The sequence below is a fragment of the Macaca mulatta genome, chromosome 5, assembly GCF_049350105.2.
Source record: "Macaca mulatta isolate MMU2019108-1 chromosome 5, T2T-MMU8v2.0, whole genome shotgun sequence".
In the NCBI taxonomy this organism is placed as follows: domain Eukaryota; kingdom Metazoa; phylum Chordata; class Mammalia; order Primates; family Cercopithecidae; genus Macaca; species Macaca mulatta.
Genome location: NC_133410.1, coordinates 194,433,522 through 194,448,901, shown reverse-complemented (window position 1 = coordinate 194,448,901; position 15,380 = coordinate 194,433,522).

Here is a 15,380-nt window from a genome sequence, read left to right as displayed (position 1 = left end):
GTTCAGGGGGACTGAATGATGGCCTGAGACACCCAAATAACCAACACAGCCAACACCCCTTCTCTCTGCAGTTCTAGCACCTGGCATCCTCAGACATCTTCTCAATACTCATGCAAATTCTGCAGACGAGCAAAATGAGACTGCAAGAGATGAAGACCACATGATGACAGAATGGAGGATGCTGAGTTATAATAGCGGTATCTGTCATGTGTGGATTGCTTCCTATGGCGTAAGCACAATGGTGCCACGTGATTTCATCCACTCAACTGCATAGACTGGGATAGCATAACAATGGAGCACATGGACTCTGAATTCTGCAGTCTAGGTTTCATTCTGATTCTGCTACATAATAGCAAAAGAGTTCATCTTGCTTTAAGTCGTAAGTCATGGCTCCGAAAAGGATGCCCCAAGTATGGCCTTGACCTGCTGAGTACTTTGAACTAAAGGGCATTGGAAAGCCTCAGAAGCAGCCTCAGAACCAAGTCTCTGATCTTCTCCAGCCCTCCTGTCTCTTGCCTCTCGTTCCCCCAAGAAGTCAGTCACAGAGGCCAGAAGTCCTCTTCTTTAAAGTAGATCACAGAAGATAGAACCTCTTTCCCCAAAGCCAGCCATTAAAAACTAGAATCACTGCTCGAACTTTCCCTGCCTTTCTGGGTAAGAGCTGGCCATAAAGGAGTTCTCTGGCTCTACTTGCCTGAAAGTAGGTTATAAGACCCTCATTCCAGAAGGCGCCCTGCCCTACCCCCAGGAAGAAGGAACGCCACACAGGGAGGCCAAGAGGAACCCAGACAGACGGATCCAGCTGGGACCCTCCATCTGTCACTGTTCCGTCGCTCCCTCTGTGTCCAGTCACGGCTCCACAGGGCTACCATTCTTCATCAAATCTAAGCATAGAAATGGGCAGTTTTCCCTTGGGTCTTTAGGTCTTCATTTACAAAGGCTCCCATGTTTTGTAAAACTTTGATTAAACAAATTTGTGTGCTTTTCTCTTGTTAACGTGTCTTTTGTTACATTTATCCCCTTATCCCCTCTCTTTTACAAACGTCCCTAGATTTTGAGGGTAAAATTATCTCACTGTAGTCATATTTCTGTCTTCGTATTTCTGTCTTCAGCAGTGGCCCCTTAGGGTGGTGGTGCACGCCTGTAATCCCAGGTACTTGGGAGGCTGAGGCACAAGAATCACTAGAACCTAGGAGGAGGACGTTGCAGTGAGCTGGGATTGCACCACTGCACTCCAGCCTGGGCAACAGAACAAGACTGCATCTCAAAAAAAAAAAAAAATTAAATTAAAACAAAATTAAAATTTAGGCCAGGTGCGGTGACTCACACCTGTAATCCCAGCACTTTGGGAGACTGAGACAGGCAGATCATGAGGTCAGGAGTTTAAGACCAGCCGAGCCAACATGGTGAAACCCTGTTTCTACTAAAATACAAAATTAGCAGGGCATGGTGGTGCAGGCCTGTAATCCCAGCTACTCAAGAGGCTGAGGTAGGAGAATCGCTTGAACCCGGGAGGTGGAGGTTGCAGTGAGCCGAGATCGTGCCATGGCACTCCAGCCTGGGGGACAGAGCAAGGCTCCATCCCCCCCCCCCAAAAAAAAATTAAAACTTAAATACAAAAATAAACGAATTGAACCAGGAAAGGTCTTGCTGTGAATGTGACATTTTGCCATTTCTTTATTTCTTATCCCCTGTCTTTTACAAACATCCCTAGATTTTGAGGGTAAAATTATCTCACTGTAGTCATATTTCTGTCTTCATGTTTTATTCACCTCCAGAGTACGTATCACTTTCCAACGTATGGCACGTCGTCTTATATTTTTAGTTTTGTATTCGTTGTCTCCTCTCTCTGGAATACAAGTGCCTGGGGGCAGGGATAGCTGTCATTTGATTCACTGCTATAACACTGGAGTGGAGAAGTGCCCAGGATGCAGTAGATACTCAATAAATGCTGCGGACTGAGTGAGTAACTGTGAGAAAGAAGAATTCTACAGTGGAATTAACAGTGCTGTTACCGATCAGTGATTGAAACAGGAATATGTGTGATCTGAGAGGACAGAGAGGAGGAGATGGGTCCGAGACTGAGTCAACAGTTCCCGCCTTGGCCATTCTGTGCCCAGGGTAAGCAGGGAGAATCTAAGGAGGAGAAAGGGGGACATTCATTGAACATGGGCGGTGAGATCGCATGCAGAGACAGAAAGACACACAAACTCACAAAACAACTGGCTTCCAAGCATTGCTTTTTCTGATACTCTCATAAATTCGATGTAACATTAATAATTGTCATCCCTACTGTGATGGATCAAACTTCAAGTAATAGGACACATGTGCTGACCAAATTATATTTCTGGGAAATAGTGGGTTTAAAACTTTTTCAGGCCGGGTGCTCGTGCCTGTAATCCCAGCACTTTGGGAGGCCAAGGTGGGTGGATCACCTGAGGTCAGGAGTTTGAGACCAACCTGGCCAACATGGTGAAACCCTGTCTCTACTAAAAATACAAAAAAATTAGCCAGGCTTGGTGGTGAGCACCTGTAATCCCAGCTACTCGGGAGGCTGAGGCAGGAGAATCACTCGAATCCAGGAGGCGGAGGTTGCAGTGAGCCGAGATCGCCTCACTGCACTCCAGCCTGGGCAACAGGAAACTCCATCTCCAAAAAAAAAAAAGAAAAAAGAAAAAAGAAAAAAAAGGTTTTTTCAAAGAAATCTCTTTTTGTTTGAATATCAAGACTTTTATTAGTAATTGAAGAGCAATTATTCTTCAATAGCAATTTTAGGTGTTTTATGAGTTTAAACAATGTGCTCTCAAGTTTTTATTGACTGAGTGCTCTGTTCTTTATTTCCAATTAGGGTAGAATTGTACATCTGATTGTGATCAGTGATCAATGATACTTTTCATAAAATCAGCAGCGCTCAATGTTAGGAGGGTTCTACATATCATTTCATCTGTTCCTTCAGTCTTTGGCTACAATAAAAAATTGAGTAAAAGGGGTGTGTGTGTGTGTAAGAAGTAAATAAAATATTTAATTAGATCTTCTTTTCTTATTTGAAATCTTTAAATTAATCGAATCCACAGCCATCCAAACTAGCATATTCTATGTCCCTAGATTCTCAAAGAAGGAATCTGAGGAAAGCAAAACAAAAGTTAAAGAACATCAAGTTCTTACATTTTATCAGTTGGTTGGATTCACATGAGTATTCACATGTGACATTGGAGTGAAATAGTGAGGAAGGTGTTGGTTAATCTGTGTGGAATCCATACGAACTTTGTGGGTCATTAAAATAATAGTGGGCCTTTAAACTTGAATAGATTGTGCATCCTTTTCACAAACTCTGATAAAAGCACTGTCTGTCCCTTTTAGCAGGGCAAGCAATTGTAGAAGACAGCAGGGAAACACAAGCTCAATCAGTTTTCTTTGTTGTTCGAGATTATTTTCTGAAAGTGTTTAAGTTGCTTTCCCTTAATAAAGAAAATCTCATGCTACAAAACGTGAGCATTTGGCATGTCTTTCTCAGAGGACTTGGAAAACAAGTTCCCCACCACAGCATATACCTGGAGTGTTGAATCCCAAATTTGTTAATTTACAGACTTGAGGATTTAAATGATAAGACTGCAGACCTTCCTATGGAATTGAATTCTTTCTAAAACATCCCACAGGAGGTGCGCATTTAACTCTGACTGCTTCCTCTGCATTTATAGCCTGGAGAGTTCAACAGCAAAACCTGAACAGGAAAACCAGGGTTCCCAACTGCGAAACGTAGGAAGTCACAAGTCATCATCTTCGGCAAAGCGAGAGGGAAATTCTCAGAAAGCGTTCAACAGTGACTTTCTTCTCACCACAGCTTAGGGCCATTGACAAATTTCTGTGCCTGGCCACAGTTCACCTGGGGAGGAGACAATTCTGGCTGACTAGCCACCAGGGGAGGCATTCATCCTGTAGATGTTCTGGAAGGTGATAGATCTTCAGTTTCAGCATCACACAAAACCGGCTAGAGGGAAATTTATAAGGAGACATTCACTGCTTGAGATGTGACTTTCTATCTGTAGACAGAGAAACCAGATTTTTCTATAGCTGTAATAAATGCCCTTTATCAAGAAAGTGGCTAGCCCATTATAGACTCATTGGAAGAGACAAAGAATTTTTAAAAAGAGAAACATGAAGAAAAAATATATAGGTCAGAAATATCATCCTGGATACTGTGTTCGCCAGTTCCTAGAGACGGGGGATTTTGGTCAACACCAGAAACAAATTCATGTAACTTGTAGCTTGGTTGTGTGTGTGTACACACAGTGCAAGATGTGCCTCCAGTGTTGGTGTGTGGGCTGGTTCCATTTTCCCATCATTAGACTTCTTGTGGTTGCAGAAGGGACGGGTGAACTGGGTGTCCAGCGTCTTCGGCTTGGGGGACAGCTTCCACTTTGATATTTTGCTTCCCATGTCCCCAGAGTGTGAACCTGTCCTCACTTTCCCATGGGACGGTGGCCGTGTGTGTGTGTGTGTGTGTGTGTGTGTGTGTGTGTTCCTCCTGGTCACCTTACAAGCCTGGGAAACAGTCACACTAACAGTGATAACAGTGCTGTCACCGGCGCAGGACAGGAGCACCCTACCAAATTCTCCCAAGACACTTTTTTTTTTTTTTTTTGATTTAAAAGATTTGATTTTCTTTATCCAGGTAGGCAGTTAGAAATTTCAGCAAAGTCTAACAATGACATTCTTCAAAGTGGGCACAGCCTTTTAAACCCAGGCTATGTATACAATAACCTTGTGGAACTGGTTCAGCCAGATCTTCACTTTCATGAAAGCACAGGGTCTGTTCTTTTCTTTCCAGAGGACTCCTCTCATATTCCTTCGCCAGTTTCTGACTGAATCAAGCCAAGATCAACACACTGGTGCACGTGGCTCCCAACCGGTTTTATATGTATATATATATTCTATTCCCAACACCCGCATTCATCCTGGTTCAGTCAAAGCCTGGTTTTGGCCAACAATAAACTCGTCAGGAGATCGAAGGTTGTAGATGTCTGCACGTGGCTTCCTTGGAGGCCCAGTGGTGACTCCCTCCTCCAAAATCCATTCTATACCTGCTGGCTGCTCTAACGGGCAGGACGATAGCATATGAAGCCTGGCTGTAAGCCGTACAACCACCACACTACGAGCGCCCCCAACGCCCCAAGACACTTTTGAAGGTCACTAGGTGTGTGTGTGTGACAGAGAAAGGGATGAGGGGAGCAGTGGGTCTCATTGTCCAGTCAGATACCTGCAGACCTCCACCTGGCACCTTTCGCTAATTCTACCACGTGCCAGCAGCCGTGACCCTTTCTTCCCACCCCAGACTCGCTGCAAGGCACTGACGGCCTCATCCTGCAAAAGCAGATAAAAGGTCATTCTGTGGAGAAGTGAGGAGCATGTCGCTTTTGTCGTTCTGTGTTCCTTTCTGTCGGCTAGTGCAATCTCAAGTCGCTGGTTTTTTTTTTTCTTTTTTCTTTAAAGCTGTCCGTCTCCCAGGACCAAGTCTGTGGATGTGGGGTGGGGACAGAGCTGAAAGGCGGGCGCCTTGCTGTACTCAGGTGCACGACGCCTCCCACCCCTATGACGAAGGCTTTGTTCACAGCGGCTTCAGCTGCCTGAGTCCTTCTTCCCTCACACTGGGCTCCTTTACATGAACAGATCTCCGGGGGCCTCAACAGTAAGCCATTCACACAGGTCCATGTTTAACGCTCAGCCGGGAGCCCATGTTAACATACGTGTTTATACTGCCTGTGCGTGTGTGTGCGCACATGGACACACACCGGTGTTACTTAATGATGGCTGCTCATTGAAATCACCCACCCAGTTTCCAAAACATATGAACACCTGGACCTCGCCCGTGACCCATGTGAAACAGAGTTTCCAAGCAGTGGGTCGCACACACCTGTTGTTTTTAAACCCTCCGCAGACCATTCTGATGCATGGTGAAGGCCAAGAACCGTAGTGTGTACACTTGGTTTAGGGTAGGGCTGTGCCCAGCACTGTTTGAAAGCGCTCAGGTAATGCAGGGTGCATGCAGGGCTGCGACCGCAGGCCTGGGCTGCTGTTGAACTAGGTACCCACCCGACAGCTCAGGCCAGCTCTGGGGCGCACGATGAAGCTAAGCCTTGTGGGACATTTACCACATTCCTCCATAACAGAACTTATTTTCATGGTTCTCACCTCAGGCTCTGTCAAAATCCTTTGTGGAGCTCCAGCAAACCCTGCGTTTCTGATTGCAAAAGCCTGGGAGCAAGTTTGCAGATCTCTTAACTTCTTAAAGTTCTACTGCCTTGATTCTACTTGTGTGTCACAGGTTACACGTGCCACATTAATGCATTAGGTAAATTATAATTAGTCAGCTGATTGGGGAGAAGTTCTTTCAAGGTCGTGGGTATAAACATTATCTTCCACATAGAGTGGAGAATACTTTTAAACCTAGTAGGTAGTGGTGAAAACAGTAAAGAAAAAAAATAAAGTTCAGAGTGTTCTTATTGGAAGATGAGAATAACATGGTAATCGAAACACAGATGGAAGCTTGTGATATCTGTTCTGAGTGGAGCACAGTTATTGCAGAGGTAGGCAATGCCAAGCAAGTGCAAGGAGAACAACGAGAGGGATGCTGAGGACACAGAGTGAGCTGCGAGGCTGAAGACACAGGGAGATGCTGTCCCCGGCAGCCCTGGTACTTAAAGTCGGTTTAAGGTATTGCTGATGTAGAGAAAAGGAATTCTCTGTAAATGACATCAATAAAGATATGTTCCATGGTACACTGATATGGCACAAAACTTAGAATACAAACTAGATGAGAAGCAGAATTTGGGTGAAAGAAAACAATGAGGAATCCTGACCAAACCAGAATGGAGATTAATCCTTTAACTAAACTCGACATAGTGGGTGCAGTGGCTCACACCCGTGGAGGCTGAGGTGGGAGGATCACGTAAGCCCTGGAGTTGTAGACCAGCCTGGCCAACATGGTGAAACCCCATCTCTATTAAAAATACAAAAATTAGCTGGGCGTGATGGCACATGCCTGTAGTCCTAGCTACTCAGGAGGCTGAGGCAGGAGAATGGCTTGAACCTGGGAGGCAGAGGTTGCAGTGAGCCAAGATCACACCATTGCACTCCAACCTGGTGACAGAGTGAGACTCCATCTCGAAAAAAAAAAAAAAAACAAAAACACACACACACAAAAATGCCTGTAGCCCCAGCTACTTGGGAGGCTGAGGCAGGAGGATCACTTGAACCTGGGAGGTGGAGGCTGCAGTGAGCAGAGACTGCGCCACTGCACTCCAGCCTAGGTGAGTCTGTCTCAAAAAATAATTAATTATGCTTGACTAAAGATTGTTCCTCAATATGGAGAAATTGAAAATTTAAATAAAAATTTCACAGTGTTAGCCTTGCTTGCTGTTTATGGCATATTGAGGTAAATTGTACAATAAATTGGAGATAGCCCCTATTCCAAAGTGTAGTTTGACCATTTTCACAAATATCTCTATTGGCTCCACAAGGCAATGAGTTAAAGTCCCTCCAAGTGTTGCTAACATGATTTGTCAGGACTAGATAGGCCCCTGGTGACCATTGGTGCAATTCTGGCAGACAGAGTGGGAGAAGCTATGAAATTAGCCTCTCTTCCTGAAGTTTCACTCTGATTAATTTCACTCTGATTAATTTCACTCTGATTATGCTCCCACTAGATTTTTAAAAATCATAATGTACCTCCCTTGTTATTCACTTTATTTATATTTTTTAAAAAGTGCTAAAAACATGCGTAGGTGAATGTTACAGATCATACCGCTACCACCCAAGATACACTGTCTGAGTCTGTGAGGATTTCTGCATTCACAAACGTCAAAAATCAGTGCAGTGACATGTCAGCTGTCATTCTAGATCACACACACAAACTCAGGTGTCGTATTGGAAGCCGGAGAATGTCTAATATGGACTTGAAATGGCATCTTTTTAAATTGCTCTTACAAAAGGAAGAAAATTCCAGAAGTCATTCTTGAAATTTTTTATTTCTAAATATTGATGCTGTAAAATCATTAGAAGAAACTCAGAGTATTTTGAGAAGAGTTAAATGGGAAAGTCATCCCCAAAGCGATGGCCATTTATGATGAGCACTCTGCAAGAGAAGCTCAGAAGGAGGTTCTTATGTCATCAGTGTCCCGCAGGCGACAGACTGCATCGTAATGGATCGGGGAAGGGAGGGGAGGGAATAGACAAAGTATATGGATAAGCACTGGCATGATTTAGACATAATACATTGTCAGGATAGTCTGTGGGCTCGCCTATGGAGGAGGTAGGAAAACCACCCTTTATCTTTATTATTTAGTATAGACACTTAGACTTGCAATTAGCTATTATACATAAAAACTCAATATGGGTTTCCACAATTGAAAGACTGGAAAATTGAAGAGACAGCAGGGATTACAAAAGTTATATGGGTAAAATGAGATTGCAATCTGGATGGTTCAAAGTTTTCTAAGTTTTATTCATATATATATATATATATATATATATATACACATATCTTTTTTTTTTTTTTTTGAGATAGAGTCTTGCTTTGTCCTCCAGACTGGAGTGCAGTGGTGTGATCTCGGCTCACTGCAACTCCTGCCTCCTGGTTTCAAGCAATCCTCCTACCTCAGTCTCTCGAGTAGCTGGGATTACAGGAACCCGCCACCACGCCCAGCTAATTTTTGCATTTTAGTAGAGACGGGGGTTTCACCACATTGGCCAGGCTGGTCTCGAACCCCCGACCTCAGGTGATCTGCCCACCTCGGCCTCCCAAAGTGCTGGGATTACAGGCATGAGCCACTGTGCCCGGTCTATTCTTATATTTCTTTATTATGGCATCATTTTAGCATTTCAAAAGCAATGGCTAAATATTTGGGGAAGGATCAGGAGAAATTTTACCTTATTCATAGACTGTAGAGTATAAAATATATCCATTTTTTATGTTTTGAAGTTGAAATATCAGTGGAGAGGCCGTTCTCAGGTTCGTGGTGGAAGGTGCAGTGGGGAACCTTCTCCCTTGATGACCTTCATGGAGCCTGGATGGATCAGACCACACTGTCCACCCTGGATTCTACGAGCCCGGATGGATCAGACCACACTGTCCACCCTGGATTCTACGAGCCCGGATGGATCAGACCACACTGTCCACCCTGGATTCTACGAGCCCGGATGGATCAGACCACACTGTCCACCCTGGATTCTACGAGCCCGGATGGATCAGACCACACTGTCCACCCTGGATTCTACGAGCCCGGATGGATCAGACCACACTGTCCACCCTGGATTCTACGAGCCCGGATGGATCAGACCACACTGTCCACCCTGGATTCTACGAGCCCGGATGGATCAGACCACACTGTCCACCCTGGATTCTACGAGCCCGGATGGATCAGACCACACTGTCCACCCTGGATTCTACGAGCCCGGATGGATCAGACCACACTGTCCACCCTGGATTCTACGAGCCCGGATGGATCAGACCACACTGTCCACCCTGGATTCTACGAGCCTGGATGGATCAGACCACACTGTCCACCCTGGATTCTACGAGCCTGGATGGATCAGACCACACTGTCCACCCTGGATTCCATGAGCAGCTGGTCTGGTCCTCTGGGGCCAGGCAGGTCTAGCCTCTCTCACCCTGATGCCATGGCTGCACTACCCTTGGAAGGAAGAAAGTGCTGTTCCTAGGTCAGGGCACTCTACAATCTACTAAAGTACTAAGGGCACCTAAACATCATTTGATGCCCCCAAACCAGGATTCTAATAGAGATCATTGTTATGCATAAGAAAATATGAAATTCGGCCAGGTGCAGTGGCTCATGCCTATAATCCCAGCACTTTGGGAGGCTGAGGCAAGTGGATTGCCTGAAGTCAAGAGTTCGAGACCACCTGGCCAACACAGTGAAACCCTATCTCTATTAAAAATACAAAAATTAGCCAGGCATGGTGGTAGGTGCTTATAGTCTCATCTACTCAGGAGGTTGAGGCAGGAAAATCACTGGAACCCCAGAGGAGGTGGAGGTTGCAGTGAGCCGAGATCTTGCCACTGCACTCCAGCCTGGGTGACAAGAGTGAAATTCTGTCTCAAAAAATAAACAAATAAATAAATAGAAAATATATATTTCATTACAATAAAGCACTATATCTACTCAGTAATGTGTTATATAGGTATACACCTTCAAATATATAGCTATCATTTACAGTGCATTAAGTGAACAGTGAATGTCTTGGGAAAAGAGACTTTGGAGAGATCCCAGAAGCAAGGAAAGATCAATTGGAAAGGAGTGAAAAGAAGGTGTCCAGCTCCCTGTCCAACACGTGTACTGGAGCAGCAATAGGCTGGGCTAAGTCAGGGCTTCAGAGTGGAATAAGTCTTTGCAATAAAGACGGTGACCCTAGGCTGTGTATGTTACAGGGAAGTTATTACTGAGTATTTTCTGTATTCAGGAATAGGACTCGGTGCTGGAAGGCAGTGGTAAGCAAACTCCTCATGGACTCTGAGGAATGCAGCTTCCTTAGAGAAGACAAACAGTAAATGAATAATTACAAATTAATTATGAATAGGCACAGTACTAAGAAGACATACTAGGCATTCGATTGGTAACAGAGGACCTAATCAAATCCAGAGGTCAGCAACGTTTTTTGGAACTGAAATGTGAAGAATAAGTAGAAGTTAGTAAGATCCAAAGAAGAGCAAAGAGCATTCTTGGTGGACGGAACCATGTGTGTGAAGGTCAGTAAGTGGGAAGGGTTCACCACATGCAGGCAAAGGGGTGTAGCCCGGTATGGCTGGAGGAGGAAACTCACGCATGTCAGACTCCAAGCCCTGGGATACAGTCACGTGAGTTACAAGCACCTTAAATGTAATGCCAATTTAAGTGTCCTTGAAGCTGGTCATCTTACTTCTGGGCTAAAGTGAGGTTCTGAAGAAAGGCATCTTTATTTCATCAAAGATGAATGTCAGGATAACTGACAACATTATCTTAGCAGGCTGGGTCAAGGACATTTCAGATAGATCAAAGCACAAAGCAGCAATTTAAATTACTCTAATTTTCTTTATGTTGTTATTTGATCTATGCTTAAGGACTCTGAGGGATGTAGTTTCCTTCAGATCTCTTAACAGACTGTGATGTTGATCACGGTTATTCTGGTTGCAAGGGACAGAAATCCCATTAAAACTTGCTATAACAAACCAGTCAACTAAAAAAGGAGCATGTTGCCTCACATTATTTGAGAAGTCCCAGATACCCAAATCAAATGCTGTTGTGCGGACCTCGTCTTCATGCCTCAGCTCTGGTTTTCAAGATGTGAACTGCACTCTAGGACACGTTCCTGACATGGTGGCAAGAAGTTTTTCACTTCCCCAAGCTCACCTTATAGCAGTTTAGCAGCCCTGTCGGAAAGGAAGCTCATTGTTTTCTCAAAGGTTCAACTAACATCCTGTGGTAAACTCTCCTCTGAACACCTTGGGTCATGTGACCATCCTTAAACTAATCACCGAAGCCAGAGGTCTGGGATATGCCAATGGTCCAGACCAGGATTAACCAGAGCCTGAGCTGGCATCAGCACCCCCAAAACTGCATGGTCTGGAAGTGAAGAGGAATGCTATGGCTTGCTGAAGAAAATCAAGACGCTGTTATCAAAGGAAGTGATGGAATAGGGGCAACAAAAGAAACAGACCTTCTCAATACAAACTGAATCTTTTTTTTTCAATCATTGAGAAGTTAGTCTGTTTAGGGTGATTGGATTTAGTCTGGCTTTATCCACAGTTAATCATACTAGTTTGCTACTTTAAACTTAATGAAAAATCTAAAATGTTTCATAAATCTTTGTATATGATTTTGTTTTATACAGAGTTATATATAAGGCAGATTTTATAGGGCAAAGCCAATATTATCATGATATGAATGATTACGCAAAAAAGTCAGGATATTGAATTGGATGTCTGAAAGCATTAACTGACCTAGAACCTAGAGAATAAAGAAAAAGAAATCTAAGATTTTTGTGGGCATGAAGGAAGAAACAGAGCCTAGAGTTTTATACGTCAGTAGAAATAAAACAGCTTTGTAAATTTTAAATAGAAGCCATTGCAAGAGAACTTAGACATTAAAACATGCATTCAGATGTTGATTGGGTTGCTGACATTATGTGAAATATGATTCAGCCCTAAAGTTTCTGTGGAGTTTGTTTATTCTGATAACATGAAATGTGAATGGCCAAGATTCTGAAACCTGAAAACTCCTCCAATATTAACAAAACAGAAAAAAATTTGGAACATAAAATCTCATGTTTATGAGTGATCAGTTTGTCTGAATTCTTATTTTTCATCTTCTAAACAGTTATGCTGTCAGTTCAGAGAATGTGGCTCCTAAAATCAGGTAGAGTCATGATCTCATTCTTACTAAATACGAGTGTGTTACGATACATGACATCAACAGAGTGAAGGACAGTACCACACGATCATCTCAATAGACACAGAATAAGGATTTGATAAAATTCAACGACCTTTCAGGATAAAAATTCTTCAAAAATTAGGTATAGAAGAAACATATCCCAACACAATAAAGACTGTATATGACAAAACCTCAGTTAACAACATACTAAACTGGAATAAGACAAGAATGCCCACTCTCACCATACTTATTCAACATAATACTGGAAGTCCCAGTCAGAGCTATTAGGCAAGTAAAAGAAATAACATCATCTAAATTAGAATGGAGGAAGTCAAATTGTCCCTTTCTGCAGACAACATGATTTTACATTTGGAAAAACCTAAACTCCACCATAAAACTCTTAGAACTCATAAACAAATTCAGTAAAGTTGCAGGACACAAAATCAACACATCAAAAATGGGCAGTGTTTCTGTACACCAATGACGAATTAGCTGAAAAGGAAATCAAGAAAGTAATCCCATTTACAATAGCTACCTACATAATAAAATACTTGGGAATAAATTCAACCAAGGAAGTGAAAGATCTCTGTAAGGAAAACTATAAAATACTAATGAAAGAAATTGAAGAGGACATAAAAAATGGAAAGACAGCCCATGTTCATGAACTGAAAGAATGAATATTATTAAAATGACTATACCCAAAGCAATCTACAGATTGAATGAAATCCCTACCAATAATATTCTTCACAAAAAGAGAAAAAACAATCCTAATATTCATATAGAACCACAAAGGATCCCTAAGAGCCAATGCAATTCTAAGCAAAAAGAACACAGCTAGAGGCATCACACTACCAGATTTCAAAATATACTACAAAGCTGTAGTAACTAAAACAGCACGGTGCTGGTATAAAAACAGACACATAGATCAGCAGAATAAAACAGAGGATCCAGCAATAAGTTCAGGTATTTACAGCCAACTGATGTTTGACAAAAGTGTCAAGAACATACATTTGGGAAAGGACAGTCTCCTTAATAAATAATGTTGGGAAAACTGGATATCCACACATGGAAGAAAGAAGCTAGACCCATATATCTCATTATATACAAAATATCAACTCAAAATGAATTAAAAGCTAAAATGGTTGACCCGAAACTGTAAAACTACTAGAAGAAAGTATAGAGGAAACATTGCACGACATTGGTTTAGACAAAAATTTTATGGCTAAGACCTCCAAAGCACAGGCAACAAAAATGAAAATAGACAAACAGGACTATATTAAACTCAAAAGCTTCTGCATATCAAAGAAAACAATCAACAGAGTGAAGAGACAACCTGCTTGATGGAAGAAAATATTTGCAAACTATTCATCTGATAAGGGACTAATATTCCAACTATACAAGGAGCTCAAACAACTCCACAGTTTAAAAAAAAAACACAAATAATCTCATTAAAAAGTGGACAAGGATATGAATAGGCATTTCTCTCTCTTTTCCTTTTTTGACACAGGGTCTGTCTCTGTTGTCCAGGTTGCAATGCAGTGGCATGATTTTGGCTCACTGCAATCTTCACTTCCTGGGCTTGTGACATTTATTTAAAGAAGACATACAATGGCCAATAAGTACATGAAAAAATCCACAACATCATTCATCATCAGGGAAACGCAAATCAAAACCACAGTGAGATATCATCTCACTCCACTTAGAATGGCAATTTTCAAAAAGACAAAAAACAACAAAGGCTGCCGAGGGTTAAAGGGGACTCTTACATACTGTTGGTGGGAATGTAAACTAGTACAGCCACTATGAAGATCTATTTAAAGTTTCCCCAAACAACTACAGATTGACCTACCAATGATCTAGCAATCCCATTGCTGAAAATATATCCAGAGGAAAGGAAATCAGTGTGTGTGTGTGTATATATATGTATACATATATACACATTTTTTTTTTTTTGAGACGGAGTTTCACTCTTGCTGCCCAGGCTGGAGTGTGAGTGCAGCAATGTGATCTCGACTCACTGCAACCTCTGCCTCCTAGGTTCAAAGGATTTTCCTATCACAGCTTCCTGCATAGCTGGGATTACAGGCATGCACCACCATGCCGGGCTAATTTTTGTAATTTTGGTAGAGACGGGGTTTCACCATGTTGGTCAGGTTAGTCTCAAATGCCTGACCTCAAGTGATCCACCCACCTTAGCCTCCCAAAGTGCTGGGATTCCAGGTATGAGCCACCGCATCTGGCAGCAATCAGTATACTAAGAGATTCCTGCATCCCTGTGTTTATCGCAGCACTGTTCACAATGGTCCAGATATAGAATCAACCTGGGTGTTCATCAACAGATGAATGGACAGAGAAAATATGGTGTGCGTGTATACACACACACACGCACACACACAGCCACACACACAATGAAATACTGTTCAGGCATCAATAGAATGAAATTCTGTCATTCACAGAAACACGGATGGAACTGGAGATCATTATGCTGAATGAAACAAGCCAGAAACAGAAAGATAAACACTACATGTTGTCATGTGTGGAAGCTAGAAAAGTTGATCTCATGAAGTAGAAAACAGAATAGTAGTTATTGATAGGGAGAGATTGGTTAAAAGTTACAAAGTTACAGCTACATAGGAGGAAATTAGTTTTAGTTTTCTGTATCACTGTGGGTTGACTATAGTTAGCAAAAATTTATTGTGTATTTTCAGATAGGTAGGAGGGGGTTATTGAATGTTCCCAACACAAAGAAATAATGAAGTGATGAATATGTTAATTACCCCGATCTGATCGTTGTAGATTGTATGTACTGAAACATCACTATGTACCCATACATATACATAATTATTGTGTGTCAATTTAAAAAATAAAAAGTATTTTTACAAAGAGTGTATCATTCTGCTTGGTTACAATACCATGTTCATGTATCTCACCTATCTATCTTTGCCGAACAACTAAGAA